The sequence below is a fragment of the Leptonychotes weddellii genome, chromosome 11 (genome assembly GCF_054177405.1).
Source record: "Leptonychotes weddellii isolate Sample4059 chromosome 11, ASM5417740v2, whole genome shotgun sequence".
NCBI classification, from domain to species: Eukaryota; Metazoa; Chordata; class Mammalia; order Carnivora; family Phocidae; genus Leptonychotes; species Leptonychotes weddellii.
Genome location: NC_138379.1, coordinates 8,388,289 through 8,406,806, shown reverse-complemented (window position 1 = coordinate 8,406,806; position 18,518 = coordinate 8,388,289). Strand labels below are relative to the sequence as shown.

General features: G+C 44.5%; 1 pseudogene; it reads left to right on the top strand.

Annotated features, from left to right (window-relative positions):
- The first annotated feature begins 13,469 nt into the window (after positions 1 to 13,469).
- Positions 13,470 to 13,564, top strand: LOC145716360 (U6 spliceosomal RNA; annotated as a pseudogene).
- Positions 13,565 to 18,518: the final 4,954 nt, after the last annotated feature.

Here is an 18,518-nt window from a genome sequence, read left to right as displayed (position 1 = left end):
CTGGTGGTTGGCGGGGAGGGCAGTCTTTGGCATACCCCAATCTCTGCCTTCCTGTTCCATGGCGTTCTCCCGTGTGCTTGCCTTCTTAGATCACACGACTGTGTCTGAGACATCCTCCCACAAGGGGGAGGGGGCAGTTCTGAGGTGGGGGGGAAGCTGACATGGGGTGCTGCTATCTTTCTTTCGCTGCAGTTGGTAAACGCAGTTGCCAGCACCCAAGAGGTCTACAGAGGTAGGTGGAGTCCCGGCAGCCGAATGAAGCTGCAGGGTGATGCAATGGGACAAAAGCCTTGGGACCCGCTGGTGTGACTTCAAGCATCAACATCCCCATCTACAAAGTGAAGGAAGTGAAACAGGTGGCTTCTTCAGGTCCCTGCAGCTTGTAAGGCGAATCCTTAGAGCTCCCGGGGAATCGAGTTACAATCTCTGAATGTAGAAATGAACTCCGTGCTGCATGTCCACTAGGAGGCAGTAGCTGGCTGCGTTTGGATCCAGGGCCCTTTGAACAGACGGCCCGCCTTAACTGTCAGGTCATGCAAAAAGAAAAAAGAGGGGGTAGGAAAAGGAATCTCTTTTTAGTTTTTAGTCTCAATACCAAACTACTCTAGAGTAACAACTTATAAGTCACGGCCATGCCAGGCAATAAGAAAAACTGCGTGTTTTCTTGCTTTCTGCATCAGACTGAATTTCCCCATAACTGACCCCTCACCTGGCATCTGCGTGGCTCAGTCGGTTACGCATCTGACTCTTGACTTCTGCTCAGGTCATGATCCCAGGGTCCTGGTACCGAGCCCAGCATCGGGCTCCCTGCTCAGTGGGGAGTTTGCTTCTCCCTCTCGCTATACTGCTTCCTCTGCTTGTGCTCTCTCTCTCTCTCTCAAATAAGTAAACAAAATCTTTAAAAAGAAGGAGGAGAAGAAGGAGAAGGAAGAGAAGAAGGAAAAGGAGAAGGAGGAGGAGGAACGGATCCCTCACCATAAGGAGCCATCTCTTTCTCTTATGTGTTGAACTTGGAGATCACAGACTTGTTAAATCACAGAATTTCGGACCTGAAAAGGAAGGGCTCTTTGCAGTTGAGGAAACAGACCAGAGAAGTGAGTGGCTAGTTCAAGGTCACATAGTGGCAGGGCCAGAACTAGAAACCATCAAAGTCAACTTTCTCTGCTGTATAAGGAGAGGTGATCTCTGAAGTTCCTCTAGGCCTAACAGTGGATCATCTGACCAGTGATCTCTGCTCCCCAAGGAGATTCTAACTAAGCATTAAATTTTGCTTGGTAGGTTGACTTTTTTTTTTTTTTTTTAAGATTTTATTTATTTATTTGACAGAGAGAGACAGAGCGAGAGAGGGAACACAAGCAGGGGGAGTGGGAGAGGGAGAAGCAGGCTTCCCACGGAGCAGGGAGCCCGACATGGGGCTAGATCCCACGACCCTGAGATCATGACCTGAGCCGAAATCAAGAGTCAGGCGCCCAGATAGCTCATTTCTTCTTAGCGCTGAATAGCATCCCATAGTCGGGATGTATCCATTTATTTATGTGTTCACCTGCTGGAGAACATCTCAGTTGCTTCTAGTAGGTTGACTTTTTGCATGTGCAGAGCTGTATTCTTCAAAACCTTCCTCATCAGAATGAGTTTCAGTTACAGCCCATTAAATCCATTATCTCAAATTAAAGCTCTGATGAAATCCATGAGAACAGTGGTTCTCTAGACCTTGGGATGTCACAAGGCAGTAAAATTAACAAAAATGTTTGGTCATCTACATCGGGTTAATTTTACTGAATAAATACGCAGGTTTTAATTTTAAACCTATCTCTTACTGTGATCCTATTATTAAAAAATAAGAGACATTTTAACTAAAGAAGTAGAGGGTACACGATCTCCGAATACATCACAGTGAGATAAATACATTCCTGTGTGAAAAAACTCTGGCGTTGTTCTTATCTGTCTCATTTGCACAAGTCAGTAAAATCCTTGTCCCCCACTGAAGCCAGCCTATGGATCAGCCTCGGGAACCACGGCTTTAAGGAATTGGCCAATGTTACATGAGTTCCTCTACAAAAAAGCCCTTCTGCCCATGAATGGCTCCCTTCAAGAGCCAGGGAGGCTGACAACATTTCCTAGCCGGTAAGAGAAAACAGGGAGGGTGGGGAAAATCCATCTTTTAAAGCTGAATTTAGGAAGAACTTTCTGGGAGAAGGTTTGTGAATTCTATTTCTATCTGGTAAAACACTCTTGAGGCCTAAAATCATTTCCTTCTGTGAATGCAAACACCCTGGACCAGTAAAGTGTGGGTTGTACCCTAGAACAAGGGTGTAGACTGCCGCTGTGTGGGCCTCTCACCCTCACCTTCACCTTCAGCAATAAATGGAGAAGCCAGAATTCCTGCTTTTATTTACTCAGTGGCTTTTTGGCAGACTGTCTAATCCCAGTCCAAGGTTTTAAAGAGTGCCATAAGATTGCTAGCAGTAGCCACTTGGATAATGCTAGAATTTCTTTTTAAACGATGTTTCAGTTTTGCAAACCAGCGTTCCTCACAGCGATTTGTGTACTCCACTCTCTGTCTCTTACATTATATTATCTGATAAAAGATATGCTTAAAAAAAAAACAAACCTTTATCCCCTTGTGGGATTTACTAGGTACATGCAAGTCAGGGTATAATTCCTATCATCCTTTTTGGTCAAAGACTGTGCCCATGGGGCGCCTGGGTGGCTCAGTCGGTTAAGCATCTGCCTTCAGCTCAGTTCCTGGGATCAAGCCCCAAATTGGGCTCCCTGCTCAGTGGGGAGTCTGCTTCTGCCTCTGCCCCCCCACCACCCACCCCGATCTCATGCTCTGCTCTCGCTCTCTCTCAAATAAATAAATAAACATCTTAAAAAAAAAAAAAAAAAGACTGTGCCCATGTCTGTATTTATCAATAATGCTGCATTTTGCTGTCTCTTACAATCCTCTGGCCCTCTTCTTCTAAGTGGAGAAAATCAATCTAGAGCTCCTCCCGTATGGTAGGGGCATTCAGGGTGCTCCCCAGGCACTGTGTGTTCCTGAGAAAACTAGGAACCCTGGAGGCTTTCTGCAGGAAAACAGGAAACCCCAACTGCTTGGAATGTAGAGGGGTTCTTGCCATGACATCTCTCCTGGACTGGAAGTTATGCCCAAAGATCTCCTTTCCTCAGAAAAGCTGAAAGAAAACATTGTAGGTGTGAAACTGGGGATGCAAGCACCTGCAGACCCCACAATTTAGACATAGGGCTCTTCCCTGCCTCTTATCAGCCAAGCAGCCCTTAGTCACTGTTCAAGAAACCGGCAAAATCGCCTCAGGAACAACCCGAAGTTGCCTCCCCAGAGGTCTGTGGTTGCTGTTCTGCCTGAGATAACAAACATAATGTGCAGTGTTTGCAAGAAAAAAAAATAATAGTAATTTGCAGCTTAGTAATAGTCACAAGATGTAGAACTTCTGCCTCTATACGCTTAGACATGACATCACAAAAGCAAACCACCCAGAATGGTTTGCAGTTCCCAGGTCCCTAAAGCCACCTCACTGCGATCACACCAAAACCAGCAGGAAGTTGCCAGGCACCAGGTGATGAAGAAAGGAAATACCACAGCTGACTCAATCCCTAACCATTCAGCATGATCCAAGACCCTTACCCTGAATTTTTTCCCTTTAAGAACGCCTGCTTGTAAACCACTGGGGCATTTGGGACTTTTGAGCATGAGCTCCCCGTGCTCCTGGGTGACGCCACACCAGTAAATAGTCTATTTCTTCTCACTGCAAAAGCTTGGTGTCAGTTTGTATTGGCTTCCTGCGCATCAGGTGGACGAACTCTCCTTTGGTTTGGCTAGAGGAGGGCTGAACAAGGGGAAGAAGGTGAAATATGAAGAAAAATAGTTTAGGATTCTAAAGTCTCACTATTCTAATAAGCTCTGGTGGGTTCCCACAGTTTTCTCCAAAGGTAAGCATAGATTACTGGCAAAGCCTTTTTTACTAGGGTATGCTCTGAGGCTCTTAGGGATGTTCTAGAATCCTTCAGGAGAATGTTGTGGAGAGTTTGACGGTCCCTGCAATTTAGGCTTTCATCACCGTGAGAGCTGTTTCATGTTTCCCAAGTAGATGTTTACATAATAAACATCCAGTTTTCAAAATAAAACAGTGGCTGCTGGCTGGCTCCAGTCAGAGGAGTGTGCAACTCCTGATCTTGGGGTCGTGAGTTCGAGCCCCACGTGGGGTGTAGAGATTACTCAAAATAAGTAAATAAATAAACTTCAAAATAAAATAGAATGTAAAAGAAAATGTCAAAACAACATATCCTCATTATAGAAACTTTGAGAAATATAGAACTAGAGGGTGATCACCAGACTCTCACCACCTGATGGCACTGTGGCTATATTTCTTCCTATTACTCTGTGTATTTCTCTTAAACACAGCTGTAATCAGGGTGTCCTAGCAGCCTTGTGTTCTTTTGTTCCTTTTATGCATGTGTGTCTTATCATGCATGAGTCTCACTTTTATGGGCTATAAAATCCCTTCTTGTGGGCAGCACATTTTAGTTAAATATTCCCTTTGATGAGTTTGAGGACAATGAGGTTTGTTTGGTTGTTACTGACTGGAAATCTACGAGTGTCTGTTTTGCCAAGCCCTTGCCTATGTTAGCTATTGTTACGTTTCAGAATTCTTATTAATTGAATAGATATAAATAGCAGCTCATCTTTATATCTATTTCTTTTGTTTACAGTGAAATTAAACTCTTTTCCCCAGTCCTTGATTCTACCTTCTATTTTGGTGACATCCTGGTTAAGTCCTTCAGGCAGAACCAGTTAGAATGATGTTTCCCATCGATGGCCATTTAAGATTAGCAGTAAATGTTCAAAGGGGGAGCATTCTGCAGAGAATGGGAGAGAGCTAAAACACTCCATTGTGATGATCAAATGTTCTATTACACATATAATTATAAGTAGATGAAATGTCATCTAAAAACGGAAGACTAGAACTTCTCCCTCTTTGTTCTTAGGGTAGTTGTAATTTGGTTCAGCATTACATATCAGTATTCGACATTGAAGGCTGTCTGACTGGTTTTACTGTTTTGCCACATCATCCACTTTCTTTGCACCTTTTCATTTATTGGCATTGTAAATTCTTTTGCAGATCATTTATGTTTGTTTTATGTCACTTAACACCCATTGGATATGTTAAGGCATTACTCATTGAACGTTGATGTTCTAATAGGGCTTATAAGCACTCTATCTGGTAGTTACTCTTCTCCCCATTTTACAAATGTGGGCATTGAGTCCCAAAGACAAAAGCCAGCTTGCTCTGGACCCAGAAAAGGCACCCGGGGAGCAGCATGGATGTGAACTCACATCCTTCTGATTCCAGAGCCACCACAATCTGTTACAACCAACCTGCAGTTTAACCCTAGAGGCAATGAATAAAAGCACTCTACTCTTAAATCTCATGTAAGATGGCCTAACATTTGTACATAGCAGATGCTTATTAAAAACCCCACTGACCAAAAAGGGGGTTGCTCATGCAAAAGTATTTTATGTCTCCAAATGAGGCCATTTCTCTCTCCCTCTCTACAAACTATATGCTCGCTTAGCTGAACATTACTTGGGGGTGCAATGGATTAGAGCATTTTAAAAGTCTTTGGAATGACCTAAATGACATTAGAATTGTTGATCTAAAAGACTCTTTATTACTGAAAAGCCAATAAGCTGTGGAGAAACTATGTTTTAGCTCTCTCCCATTCTCTGCAGAAGACAAATTGGTCTTCTCCCAAACACAAGCAGCACCTCAGCAACCTACCACCACCCGGAACCACCTGGAACCACTTCATCTATCTCTTTGGGCAAATTAAATATACTTAATATAAACTCTTTTTCTGATTACTGTGTTAGATTAATTTCACCGGAAATAAACTCATATTCTAATTACTGATTTTGTTGATGGTCTTAGTATTGCATTTTGTCAAGGTTTTATTATGTTTATGTTTAGGGACTTGGTTCAGAGTTTATTGTATGTTTGTTTCTTCTCGTCTCTCTCTCGCTCTGTGCTCACCTCTCCCAGTCTTATGGTTTTGCATTTGCCTCGCTCCCAACCTCAAGGGCTCCAGTCCAGAACAGGCTGTCATTATGACCGTTGGGCACTGCTGCCTCCCCTGAGTGACTAAGAATGGTGCAGATCCAGGTGCTGAGCCAGCAGAATGAACCCTGGTCCTCTCACTTCTCTGGACTTGCAGCTCGTTATACACCTTAGCCCAGATAGTGTTCAGCAGCAATGAAGTTCAGCTCCTGGCCTGGCCTGGCCCAGCCCACAACTTCAAGCAGGGTTCCACCTCTGCCTAATTTGAGACCCTTAGTCCCTGTGACCACCCAGGAATGAAAATGGGGGCTTCTATGGACCCTCTGGGCCTGGAGCTCTGCATCCCACTTACCACAGTGCATTTCAATTCTGTTTCTCATCGTGGTTCCGAGGCCACCTGGGGTCAGCCTAATAAGGGCCCCTAAAGATGGATGTCCATGTTTCCAGCGACCTGACATAGCAAAAGGGAGTTTGCAGATAGGATGGGTTCAGGATTTTGAGATGGGGAGATTTTCTTGGATTCTTTGGGTGGGCCGATGTGATCACAGGGGTCTTTATAAGGGAAAGAGAGACACAAGAGAGTCTGAGAAGGAGATGTGAGCCTGGAAACAGCAGAGACAGAAATCTGACGATCATGCTCTGCTGGCCTTGAAGACAGAGGGAGGGGCCATGAGCCAAGGCAGGCAGGCAGCCTCTAGAGGTTGCAAGGAAACGATCTCCCCTCGAGTCTTCAGAATGGGTGCAGGCCTGATGACACCTTGGTTTTAGCTCAGTAAGACCGATTTTGGACTTCTGACTTCCAGAACTGCAAGATCATAAATTTATGTTGCTCTAAGCCACGAGGTTTTCAGTAATTTGTTACAGCAGCTGTAGGAAACCATCTTTGGAGGGTTTTTTGTTGTTATTTTGTTTTCTCTTTTATTATTTTAAACCTCCCCTTCCTGTATTTGGAGCTGAGGAGGCCCATCAAACAGGAATTTGCCCATATGTTGACCCCCTTTCTCCAGGAATCAGTCTTGACCGTTTATTAAATGGAAAACAGGGATGCCTGGGTGGCTCATTTGGTTAAACATCTGCCTTCGGCTCAGGTCATGATCCCAGACTCCTGGGATCTAGCACTTCATCCTGCTCCCTGCTCAGTGGGGAGCCTGCTTCTCCCTCTCCCTCTGCCTGCCTTTCCCCCTGCTTGTGCTCTCTCTCTCTCTGTGCCAAATAAATAAATAAAATCTTTAAAAAAAAAAATAAAGTGGGAAACACAGACTGGAAATGAGGGGAGTGCATAGAATACACTAGTGGGTGTATTTTCAGTGCTTTAAAATGTTGTAAGGCTTCTTTCTAACTCACACATATGCTCTGTTTGCACCTCAACCCTAACACTATAAAGCCATCTGTGACTTGCCAGACTGTTTTTGAAATAGTTGTAACCTATCCGATAGCGAAAGTACTGGACATAATGCGTTGAAATCTGGGACATCTCTTCATCTCTGTAACTTAATCCCCATAATACTTAAATAATTCATTTTCTTTAAGACTTTCATTTTACTCTCTGTCCATTTCAGTGTTTGTAGGAATAATAAAAATATTTAAATGCTTTTAAGTAATTAGAATTGCTTTCTTTTTTTTTTTTTTTTAAAGATTCTATTTATTTATTTGACAGAGAGAGACACAGCAAGAGAGGGAACACAAGCAGGGGGAGCGGGAGAGGGAGAAGCAGGCTTCCCACTGAGCAGGGAGCCCGATGTGGAGCTCGATCCCAAGGCCCTGAGATCATGACCTGAACCGAAGGCAGACGCTTAACGACTGAGCCACCCAGGTGCCCCTAGAATTGCTTTCTTGTTATTAGGTTAGTGATGCATCTATATGAAAGCCATTGTATTAGTTGTCTCTCACCACGCAACAAATTACACCAGAGCTTAGTGACTTAAAAAAATAACAAACGGGGTGCCTGGGTGGCTCAGTCGGTTAAGCGTCCGACTCGTGATTTCAGCTCAGGTCATGATCTCATGGGTCGTGGGATCGAGCCCCATGTCGGGCTCCACGCTCAGTGCAGAGTCTGCTTGTCCCTCTCCCTCTGCTCCTCCCCCTGCTCTCTCACTCTCCCTTTCTCTCTCAAATAAATAAAATCTTTAAAAAAAATTTATTTTCTTATGTACATCAGGAATTGGTGAGCAGCTTAGCTGGGTAGATCTGGCCCCAAGTCTCTCATGGGGCTGTGGTCAGATGTCAGCCATGGGTGCAGTTCATCTGAACTCTGGTGAGGGTTAGGGATCTGCTCCCCGGGTGGCCTGTGCACAAGATTGGCAAGTTAGTGCTGACTGTTGGCAGGAAGTCTCACTGCTCACCACAGGGCGGGGTCCTTCCCACAGGGCTGCTTGAGTATCCTTACAACATGGCAGCTGGCTTCCCACAGGGCAAGCAGTTCATGAGAGAGCAGGCAGAAGCCTTGAAGCCCTTTATGACCTAAACTGAGAAGTCACATACCATCTTGTCCACAACATCCAGCTGGATACACAGGTCAGCCCTATTCAGTGTGGAGCAAACTACACACGGGCGTGAATATCAGGGGACAAGGGTCACCAGGGATGATCTTGGAGGCTACCTACCATCACCAGGGAGAAGGTTTTGTTTTGTTTTCAGCCACAAAGCCTTCCTTATCTCATAAATCTCTAAAGATGCAGAGTGGAAAAGAAATTCCAAGATCAAGGGGCACCTGGGTGGCTCAGTCGTTAAGTGTATGCCTTTGGCTCAGGTCATGATCCAGGGTCCTGGGATCAAGCCCCGCATTGGGCTCCCTGCTCGGTGTGAAGCCTGCTTCTCCCTCTCCCACTCCCCCTGCTTGTGTTCCCTCTCTTGCTGTGTCTCTCTCTGTCAAATAAATAAATAAAATCTTTTAAAAAAAGAAAGAAAGAAAGAAATTCCAAGATTGATTAGTCCAAGCAGCTAGATCATGTGAATCACTTTCTAAAAATCATATCACTAAAAAACCTCTACTGATAATTTTTTTTAAGTAGGCTCCGTGCCCAGCGTGGAGCCCAGCATGGGGCTTGCACTCACAACCTTGAGATCAAGCCCTGAACTTCGATCAAGAGTCGGACGCTTAACCGACTGAGCCACCCAGGCTCCCCTCTACTGATAAATTAAAACTGAGTTGTGTAAACCTTGTCTCATTTACATTAGAGTCTCAATATCTCCAAAGAGCAGAACGTGCCTCCTACTTCTGAAACCCTCGGAACATGTTGCCCACTCCTTTGCCCATAGTTAGGAATGCATACATTTTTGTAAACTTGACAAATTCCTGGTTGTTGACTGGCATTTGAAGATTAACTCATTGGTCAGTATCCAGCCTCCCCTAATTTGGTGTTTCTGTGTGTATGTTGAAACCCTGGGCTTTGGGGAGCGGCTGACTCCAGAATTTAGGGAGAGGTCAGTTGTATGGTGACTCTCTCTTCAAGCTGAGGCTGAATTTATACTTTGAATAGGAGCCAGATGGGGGCACACAGAACCAAAAATATCACCGGGGTCCTAGTCCAGTGATGCTAGTGAGTGAAGCATGTTCAGCAGGAGTGATATGTGTAAATGGAAGGGCAGGATGGCAGAGAAGGTTGAAAACACAGGAGCAGTCTACATGAATTTAGGAAGGTCCAGTCACCTAAATTGTCTTAACACCAGTTTCCCTATCACTTAATGGGGTAATAATGCCCAGGTATTTTCAAAGATATGAAATGCCTGGACCTCTCCTACTGGAAGGACCCTAAATAGTTACAGTCACTTTACAGAGCATTGGCAATATCCAGTATAACTAATCATACAATATACACCCCTGCCGCTCTACTCTTGGTCTGACCTTAGGGCAGAAGTTCTCAGCCCCGACTGCGCGTTAGAACCACCTGGGGAAGTTGGTGTTTTTTAAAATCCTGATGCCTCAATCCCACTCCCAGAGATTAAGACTTCATCAATTTTGGGACGAGGCCCAGAAATTGGCTTTTTATTTTTTTATTTTATTTTTTTAAAGATTTTATTTATTTATTTGAGAGAGAGAGAATGAGAGAGAGCACATGAGAGGGGGGAGGGTCAGAGGGAGAAGCAGACTCCCTGCCGAGCAGGGAGCCCGATGCGGGACTCGATCCAGGGACTCCAGGATCATGACCTGAGCCGAAGGCACTCGCTTAACCAATTGAGCCACCCAGGCGCCCAGAAATTGGCTTTTTTAAAAAGCCCCAAGGCTACTCTACTATGCACCCTGCCAGAAATTCACACATACGGACAAAGAGACATCCACCTTGTACCAATTACATAAATAAAACCAAAGGGAATGAAGCATCTAAATGTAAAAAGCAAGTCTTTAAAAAAGTATTTAAAAATAGGGGCACCTGGGTGGCTCAGTCGTTGAGCGTCTGCTTTCGGCTCAGGTCATGATCCCAGGGTCCTAGGATCCAGCCCCGCATCGGGCTCCCTGCTCAGTGGGAGGCCTGCTTCTCCCTCTCCCACTCCCCCTGCTTGTGTTCCCTCTCTCACTGTGTCTCTCTCTATCAAATAAATTAAAAATCTTAAAAAATAAAAAATAAATAAAATAAAATAATTTAAAAATATAGAAAACTACCTTCTAATCTCGGGAGAGAGAAGGATTTCAAAAGAGTCAAACTGGATAAACCATAAACAAACAGATTGATACACTTGGCTTTGAAATGTAAAAATCTTGTATTTGGAAAGACACCATTCATGAAGAGAAAAGATAAGCCACAGACGGAAAGAAGTAATTTGCTAATCATATCACCAAACAAAGGATTAGTGTTCAGAATGTAAAAAGAATTCAAATGTGTTAATTAGGAAAAGATGAACTATTAACATGACTTTATTATAAGGATAATAGATAAATAAAATGGGCAGCGTTACACAAGGAATTTTTCAGTAGCAAAAAATGGATCAACTATGTATTAACATATATACGCATAGACATATGCTGAGACATTTGTATGTATTGACGTGAATAATTCTTTAAACACATTGATCAATAACAGCAAGATCTTCAGAATGATATGATATGACACCAATTTTTTGAAAAATTCAAAACACACAAATCAATACTATTTGTGTTTCTGGATACCTATACAAATTGTACAAGTATGAATACACACATGGATCTGCAAATTACTATCCCGAGTTTTATTTTACCTCCAAGAAGAAAGGGAAATTGAATTGGGGCTACAAATAAAGTTGTAATATTTTGGGTGTTCAGCAGAGTCATCAATACATGAGTGTTGGATCCTTATCTATACTTTTTTGGTATACTTTGAAATATCATAAAAATTATTGAAATATCTAAAAATTAGATATTTCTTTTGGGGACTAATCCTCTAGAACCACAGTAGACTCCCCTGTATGAAACTTGGCTCTCAGTATCCTGGTTTTGTGAGCTGTCACTTTAAAGAGAAAGCGGATCAACTTGTAGAGAAACGGTGGCAGAAGGTCTTTAGTCCATCCAAAGCAGTAAATGTGGTTTTAACTTCCTCTATGCAATTAACCCTAAATACCCATTTGGGGGCGCCAGAGGACAGCACAGGCAAGCTGAGCCATAGTTCTCCCTGGGGAACTGACTGGGGCGGGTTCACGGGCTCCACGCTGTTTAGTAAGTAATCAAACCACCAGTGGGTTCTTGCCCCCTGGAGTGACTTGTGATGACGTTGCACATGTTGTCTTTACTGCCCTTGGCTTGAGATAGTAACGGTTTGGGGAGCCCCGGAAATGCAGCCTATTTTCCATCTGAATGCTTAGAGCTTTGAGAACTGAGTCCGAGTCCTGGGTGTAGCGGTTCCCCCTGCCTGGGGTGATGGAAAACTACTCTGGCTGAGCTATTGCTCTTTCTGACACCCACAGATCCTCATTAGCATGAAATGAGGCTGCTTGATAAACGTGCTTTTTTTCAGCTGTCACATATCCAAAAATGATTTGAAAGAAAAAAAAGGGACGATCAAAGTTGTCGCCCAAATACAATAAAGCGAATTAGGGGTAGATGGGTTGATGCCTGATGAAAATGGGAGTCAGTGGTTTGCAAACGTGGGAAAGACTTCTCTAAGAGGAGGGTCTCCTGAGAGGGCTTGTGAAAACCCCCTCTGGGCGCTGAGGTCCTCCCCTCTTCCTGCCCTTGTCTTCGTGGTTTTACCTTTCTAATTATTGTGGGAGACAGATGATACACCATACATGAGGTCAGCCTGCATCTTTGTTTGCTTTTCAAAGCAGGAGCTATCTTCTTTTTTGCCTAAGTCTTTACCAGGAATATGCACATGGAGGGTGCTCAGGACAGACTTGCCGGACAAATGAATGAGGGCCCTCAGGCCTGCTCTCACCTGCAGCAGGGGCAGGAGTTGTAAGGCTCTGGCCTGGCCACACTCGCTTTTATAATTGATTTGAAACGCAGACCAAACCTGAATTTCTTTTTTTTTTTTTTAAAGATTTTATTTATTTATTCATGAGAGTGAGAGAGAGAGAGAGGCAGAGGGAGAAGCAGACTTCCCACAGAGCGGGGAGCCCGATGCGGGACTCGATCCCAGGACTCCGGGACCATGACCTGAGCCGAAGGCAGACGCCCAACCATCTGAGCCACCCAGGCGCCCCAAACCTGAATTTCTGTAATTGGTGACCATTGTGAGCATGGTATAAAGTCTGCTTCCACTTGAAGGGCTGAGTGAGTTTCCTTCATCTGTAGAATAGATGATATTACCTACCCATTTGGGTAGAGAGAAGATGAAGGGTGGGGAGTGGATAGAAAACAGCATATATAAGGCAGCAAGCATTAGGCTTTTTTGGTTTGGGGGTGGTTTTCAGTGATACTTTCAACAGCTGTTCCTTTTATTTTACTATTTTTTTCTTCTGCTTAGGGGACAAAGGAGTGGTACAACAGAAAAAACCTGCGTGTCAGTAAGTAATTTTGTAGACATGCTCAGCGCTGGGTTTATGGTAAAACTCCCAGAAGTTCCCAGTTTGGTGCAATGAAAAACACTCTTCTTATTTTTGTTTTTATTTTATTTTTCGCTATTGTAAATAATGCTGCAATAAACATAGGGGTGCATACATCTTTTCAAACTAATGTGTTTGTTTTCTTTGGGTAAATACCCAGTAGTGATTATTGGATCGTAGGGTAGTTCTATTTTTAACGTTTTGAGGAACCTCCATACTGTTTTCCACAGGGGCTGCACCAGCTTGCATTCCCACCAACAGTGTACGAGGGTTCGTTCCCCTTTCTCCACAACCTTGCCAACACTTGTTGTTTCTTGTGTTTTTGATTTTAGCCATTCTTACTGGTGTGAGGTGATCTCTCACTGTGGTTTTGATTTGCATTTCCCTGATGATGAATGATATTGAGCATCTTTCCATGTGTCTGTTGACCTTCTGGATGTCTTCTTTGGGAAAACGTCTGTTCAGTACAAAGAAGATTAGCATGGCCCTTGTGCAAGGATGACATGCAAATTTGTGAAGCGTTCCTTATTTATTTATTTATTTATTTATTTGAGAGAAAGAGAGAGTGGGGGGCGGGGGAGGGGCAGAGGGAGAGAGAGAATCTTAAGCAGGCTCCACACCCAGTGTGGAGTCAGACGTGGGGCTTGATCTCATGACCCTGAGATCATGACCTGAGTCAAAATCAAGAGTTGGAGGCTTCACCGACTGAACCACCCAGAAGCCCTGAAGCATTCCATATTTTTAAAAAAATGTCTATTCAGGTCCTCTGCCCTTTTTTTTTTTTTTTTGCGAGAGAGAGAATGAGAGAGAGCACGAGACAGAGGAGGGTCAGAGGGAGAAGCAGACTCCCTGCCGAGCAGGGAGCCCGATGTGGGACTCGATCCCGAGACTCCAGGATCATGACCTGAGCCGAAGGCAGTCGCTCAACCAACTGAGCCACCCAGGCACCCATCTGCCCATTTTTTAATTGGATTATTTGGGGGGTTTTTTGGTGTTGAGTTGTATAAATTCCTTACATATTTTCAGTATTAACCCCTTATCAGATATATCATTTGCAAATATCTTCTCCCATTCCAAAGGTTGTCTTTTTATTTAGTTGATGGTTTCCTTTGCTGTGCAGAAGCTTTTCATTTGGGTGTAGTCGCAATAGTTTAATTTTGCTTCTGTTTCCCTTGCCTGAGGAGATATATCTAGAAGAACATTTCTACGGCTGATGTCAAAGAAATTGCTACCTACGTTTTCTAGGAATTTCATGGTTTCAGGTCTCAAGTTTAGGTCTTTAATCCATTTTGAGTTTATTTTTGTGTGTGCTATTAAAAGGTGATCCAGTTTCATTCTTTTGCAAGTAGCTGTCCAGTTCTCCCAACACCATTTGTTGAAGAGGCTGTCTTTTCCCCCATTGTATATTCTTGCCTCTTTAGTCGTAGGTTATTTGACCATAGACGTGTGGGTTTATTCCTGGGTTCTCTATTTTGTTCCATTGATCTATGTGTCTTATTTTTGTGCCAGTAGCATGCTGTTTTGATGATACAGTTTTGTAGTATATCTTGAAATCTGGGGTTGTGATACTTCCAGCTTCGTTCTTTCTCAACATTGTTTTGGCGTTAAGGGTCTTTTGTGGTTTCATACAAATTTTAGGATTATTTGTTCTAGTTCTGTGGAAAATGTTACTGGTATTTTGCTAGGGACTGAATTAAATCTGTAGATTGTTTTGGGTAATACAGATATTTTAACAATATTGGTTCTTCCAACCCATGAGCATGGAATATCTTTCCATTTGTTTGTGTCGTCTTCAATTTCTTTCATCAATGTTTTATAGTTTTCAGAGTACAGATCTTTTACCTCCTTGGTTAAGTTTATTCCTAGGTATCTTATCATTTTTGGTGCAACTGTAAATGGAATTGTTTTCTCAATTTCTTTTTCTGCTACCTCATTATTAGTGTATAGATTTTTCTATATTAATTTTGTATCCTGTGACTTTACTGAATTCATTTACCGACTTGAAAATACTCTTCCTATTTCTGCTCTTCTGATAGAAATTACAGCAGAATTGTTCCCCGAGCCCTAAGGATGTTTGTGCCCCAATCCCTGGAAAATGTATATATGTTGCCTGACGTGGCAAAGGAGAATTAAGGCTGCGGATGGAATTGAGGTTGTCCATCAGCTGATCTTAAAACAGGAAGATTGTCCTGAATTATTCAGCGGGCCCACGGTAATCATGGCGGTTATCAAATTTTGAAGAGGGAGGCCGAAGAGGAGATTGGAGGGCCGGGACTCAACCCACCATTGTTGGCATTGAACACCATGAACCAAGAAATGTGGGCAGCTTCTGGAAACTGGAAAAGGCAAGGAAATAGATTCTCCCCTGGAGCGTCCAGAAAGGAACACAGCCTTGGTGACACCCACATGTAGCCCAGTGACACTTCTGACCTCCAGAACTGTAAGGTAATGACTTTTCACTGTTTCAAGCCACCAAGAATGTGGTAATTTGTTACAGCAGCCAAAGAAACCTGATACAGAGGATAAATCATGTAAGTTCTTTTTTTTTTTTTTTAAAGATTTTATTTATTTATTTATTAGAGAGCGAGCGAGAGAGAAACAGCATGAGAGAGGAGAGGGTCAAAGGGAGAAGCAGGCTCCCCGCTGAGCCGGGAGCCCGATGTGGGACTCGATCCCAGGACCCTGGGATCATGACCTGAGCCGAAGACAGTCGCTTAACCAACTGAGCCACCCAGGCGCCCAAATCATGTAAGTTCTTTAGGATGGTAAGATTAGTTGGTTTTCCCTGTGCCAGTTTCTTAACTAGTTTGCCAACTTACCTATATGATTGCTTCTCTCCAGGAGTATCTATAGAATACCCCACTAAGCGTCTTTCCAGAGGGTTATAAAAATGCCACCATTTAGAAAATAAGAGATCTGCGCTGTCTTAATCCTGAATTAAACTCTAGAGGAAATTGTGACTGCTTCACACACATAACTCCGTGGAGCTCTGACCTGAAGATAGGAGTGGGAGGGAAGGGTACAATCTTAGTCCACATTCCCAAGTGAGAGTTCTCCATAGGTGCCTTTGCTTTTTTAAGAGTTAGAGACTTCTCTAAATCCAGCTGTTAGACGCCAAGGTGTCTTTGCAAACCAGGCCCTCGGCTCCCCACTCTTCCCTCCCCGTCTGTAGGGCTCTGCAGTCCCCGTTTTCCCTCCTCTAGGGTTTCAGTTGGACACATCTGCCCTCTTTGTCCTTCGGCCTACCTTTCTGTAACCGATTCCCCACTGTGGACAAGAGAGAGCAAAACTTCAGGTTAATGTCAAAAGGACTTTAACCCGTGCTCTGCTCAGAACCCTCCTGTGCGTGCGTGCGTGCCTGGGAGGCAGGAAAGATAGAGTCCCAGGGCTTGGTCCTCATCAAGGTTAAGAGGAACTTACTACTCAGCACCATGCGCAGGGTTGTTCTAGGATTCACTGAGGCAAAATCAAGAAAAAAATAAAACATGACATCATGTTCCCAGTGCCCAGGAGCCTACTGGAAATAATCGGAGGAAACGTCAGAGACGGGTCTTTGTGCTCAGTAGCAGCAACTGCCAAGGAACTCCCCGGCTCTCTGCTTTCCACAGAAGCCAATGAGTACCCAGATTGTTCTGTCCACAAAAATAAACCCAAGAAAATTCTGGAAGTGGGTAGTGGTGATGGTCGCACAACATCGTGGTGGTTCTTAATGCCACTGATTGTACACTTAAAAATGGATTAAGTGGCAACTTTTATGTTATGCATATATCACCACAATTGAAAAAAAAAAGGAGGGGTGCCTGGGTGGCTCAGTCGTTAAGCGTCTGCCTTCGGCTCAGGTCATGATCCTGGGGTCCTGGGATTGAGTCCCATGTTGGGCTCCCTGCTCTGTGAGTCTGCTTCTCCCTCTGCCCCTCCCCCCACTCATTCTCTCAATCTCTCTCAAATAAATAAAATCTTAAAAAAAAAAAAAAAGATGGGCGCCTGGGTGGCTCAGTCGTTAAGCGTCTGCCTTCGGCTCAGGTCATGATCCCAGGGTCCTGGGATCGAGCCCCGCATCGGGCTCCCTGCTTGGCAGGAAGCCTGCTTCTCCCTCTCCCGCTCCCCCTGCTTGTGTTCCCTCTCACGCTCTCTCTCTCTCCCTCTCTCTCTGTCTCAATGAAATAAATAAAATCTTAAAAAAAAAAAGAAAAAAAGGAAACTCAATTGCTTACTTCCAAAACCTAAGATACATTCTTGATTCTCTCCTTTCCTCATCCCATAGGACCAATCTGTGGGAAGTCTGCTCACCTGTACCTCCAGGAGGCTTCTGGAATCTTCCCCTCCACTTCCATAGCCAGGCCCTGCTCCAAACTCCTGTCTCCCTGCTTTGACTGCCACAGCAGGAACCTCCCAACTTGTAACTTGCCTCTTCTGTAGACCCTTCCCCTTCCTCAGCCCACTCCCCCCCGAGCAGCCAGATCCTAGGTTAGCTCAGAGTGTTCCCCTGCTTGAAACTTAATGGATTCCCCCGGCTCCGGGAATTAAAGCCAAGCTTCCTACCTGGCCTCCAGGCCCCCAGTGATCTGACTCAGTCTCCCTCTCCAGCCCCATCTCCTGCCACTTGCTTTCCTGCTCACCATGCTCCAGCCACACTGGCCGTCTTTCTGCGCCTCGAAGGTGCTCAGCTCACTCCCACCTCAGGGCCCCTGCTTTTGCTGTTTCTCTGCCAAGTCTTTGCACGCTGGCTCCTTCCTGGCACTCAGACACCAGCTTCACATCACCTCTGCAGTAAGGCCTCCCCCTCTGAGTCGGCTCCATCACATGGCCTCGTTGCATTTTCCGTACGGCCCTCGCCATTCCCTAATATTTCTTGTTTATTTGTCTAATAGTATGGCCCGTCTCCTCCCCCTTGGATGGAAGCTCCGTGAAGAGCGGGAACCTGCACTCCTGTGTCCCCCAGCATCTAGATCGGCATCTGGCACGTAGTAGGTTCACAACAGGTATGACTAAGTGAAGTGTTCAAGTGCGTTTCCCAAACGCTGGGAATATCACTGGCAGTGGCTTGAGTGGTGGAGCCCAAAGAGATCTGTCCATGCACTTGGACAAAACGGTCTTTGCAGATATAATGAAGTTAAGGGTCTTGTGGTAAGATCATCCGGGATTAGCCAGGTGGGCCCTACAGCCAATGACAAGCGTCCCTGGAAGACACAGACATAGCGGAGATGGCCATGTGAAGACAGGGGCAGAGATTGGAGTGATGTTGCCACAATCCAAGGAACATCTGAAGCCCCCAGAATCTGGAGGAAACAAAGAAAGATCCTCCCCCATTAGAGCCTTAGGAGGGAATATGGCCCGGCCAACACCTTGATTCCAGACTTCTGGCCTCCGGAACTATGAGACAATGCATTTCTATTGTTTGGAGCCACCCAGTTTGTGGTAATTTGTTTCAGCAGCCCTAGGACACGAATGCACTCCTCGAATTTACTTTCTTTTTTTTTTTTTTTT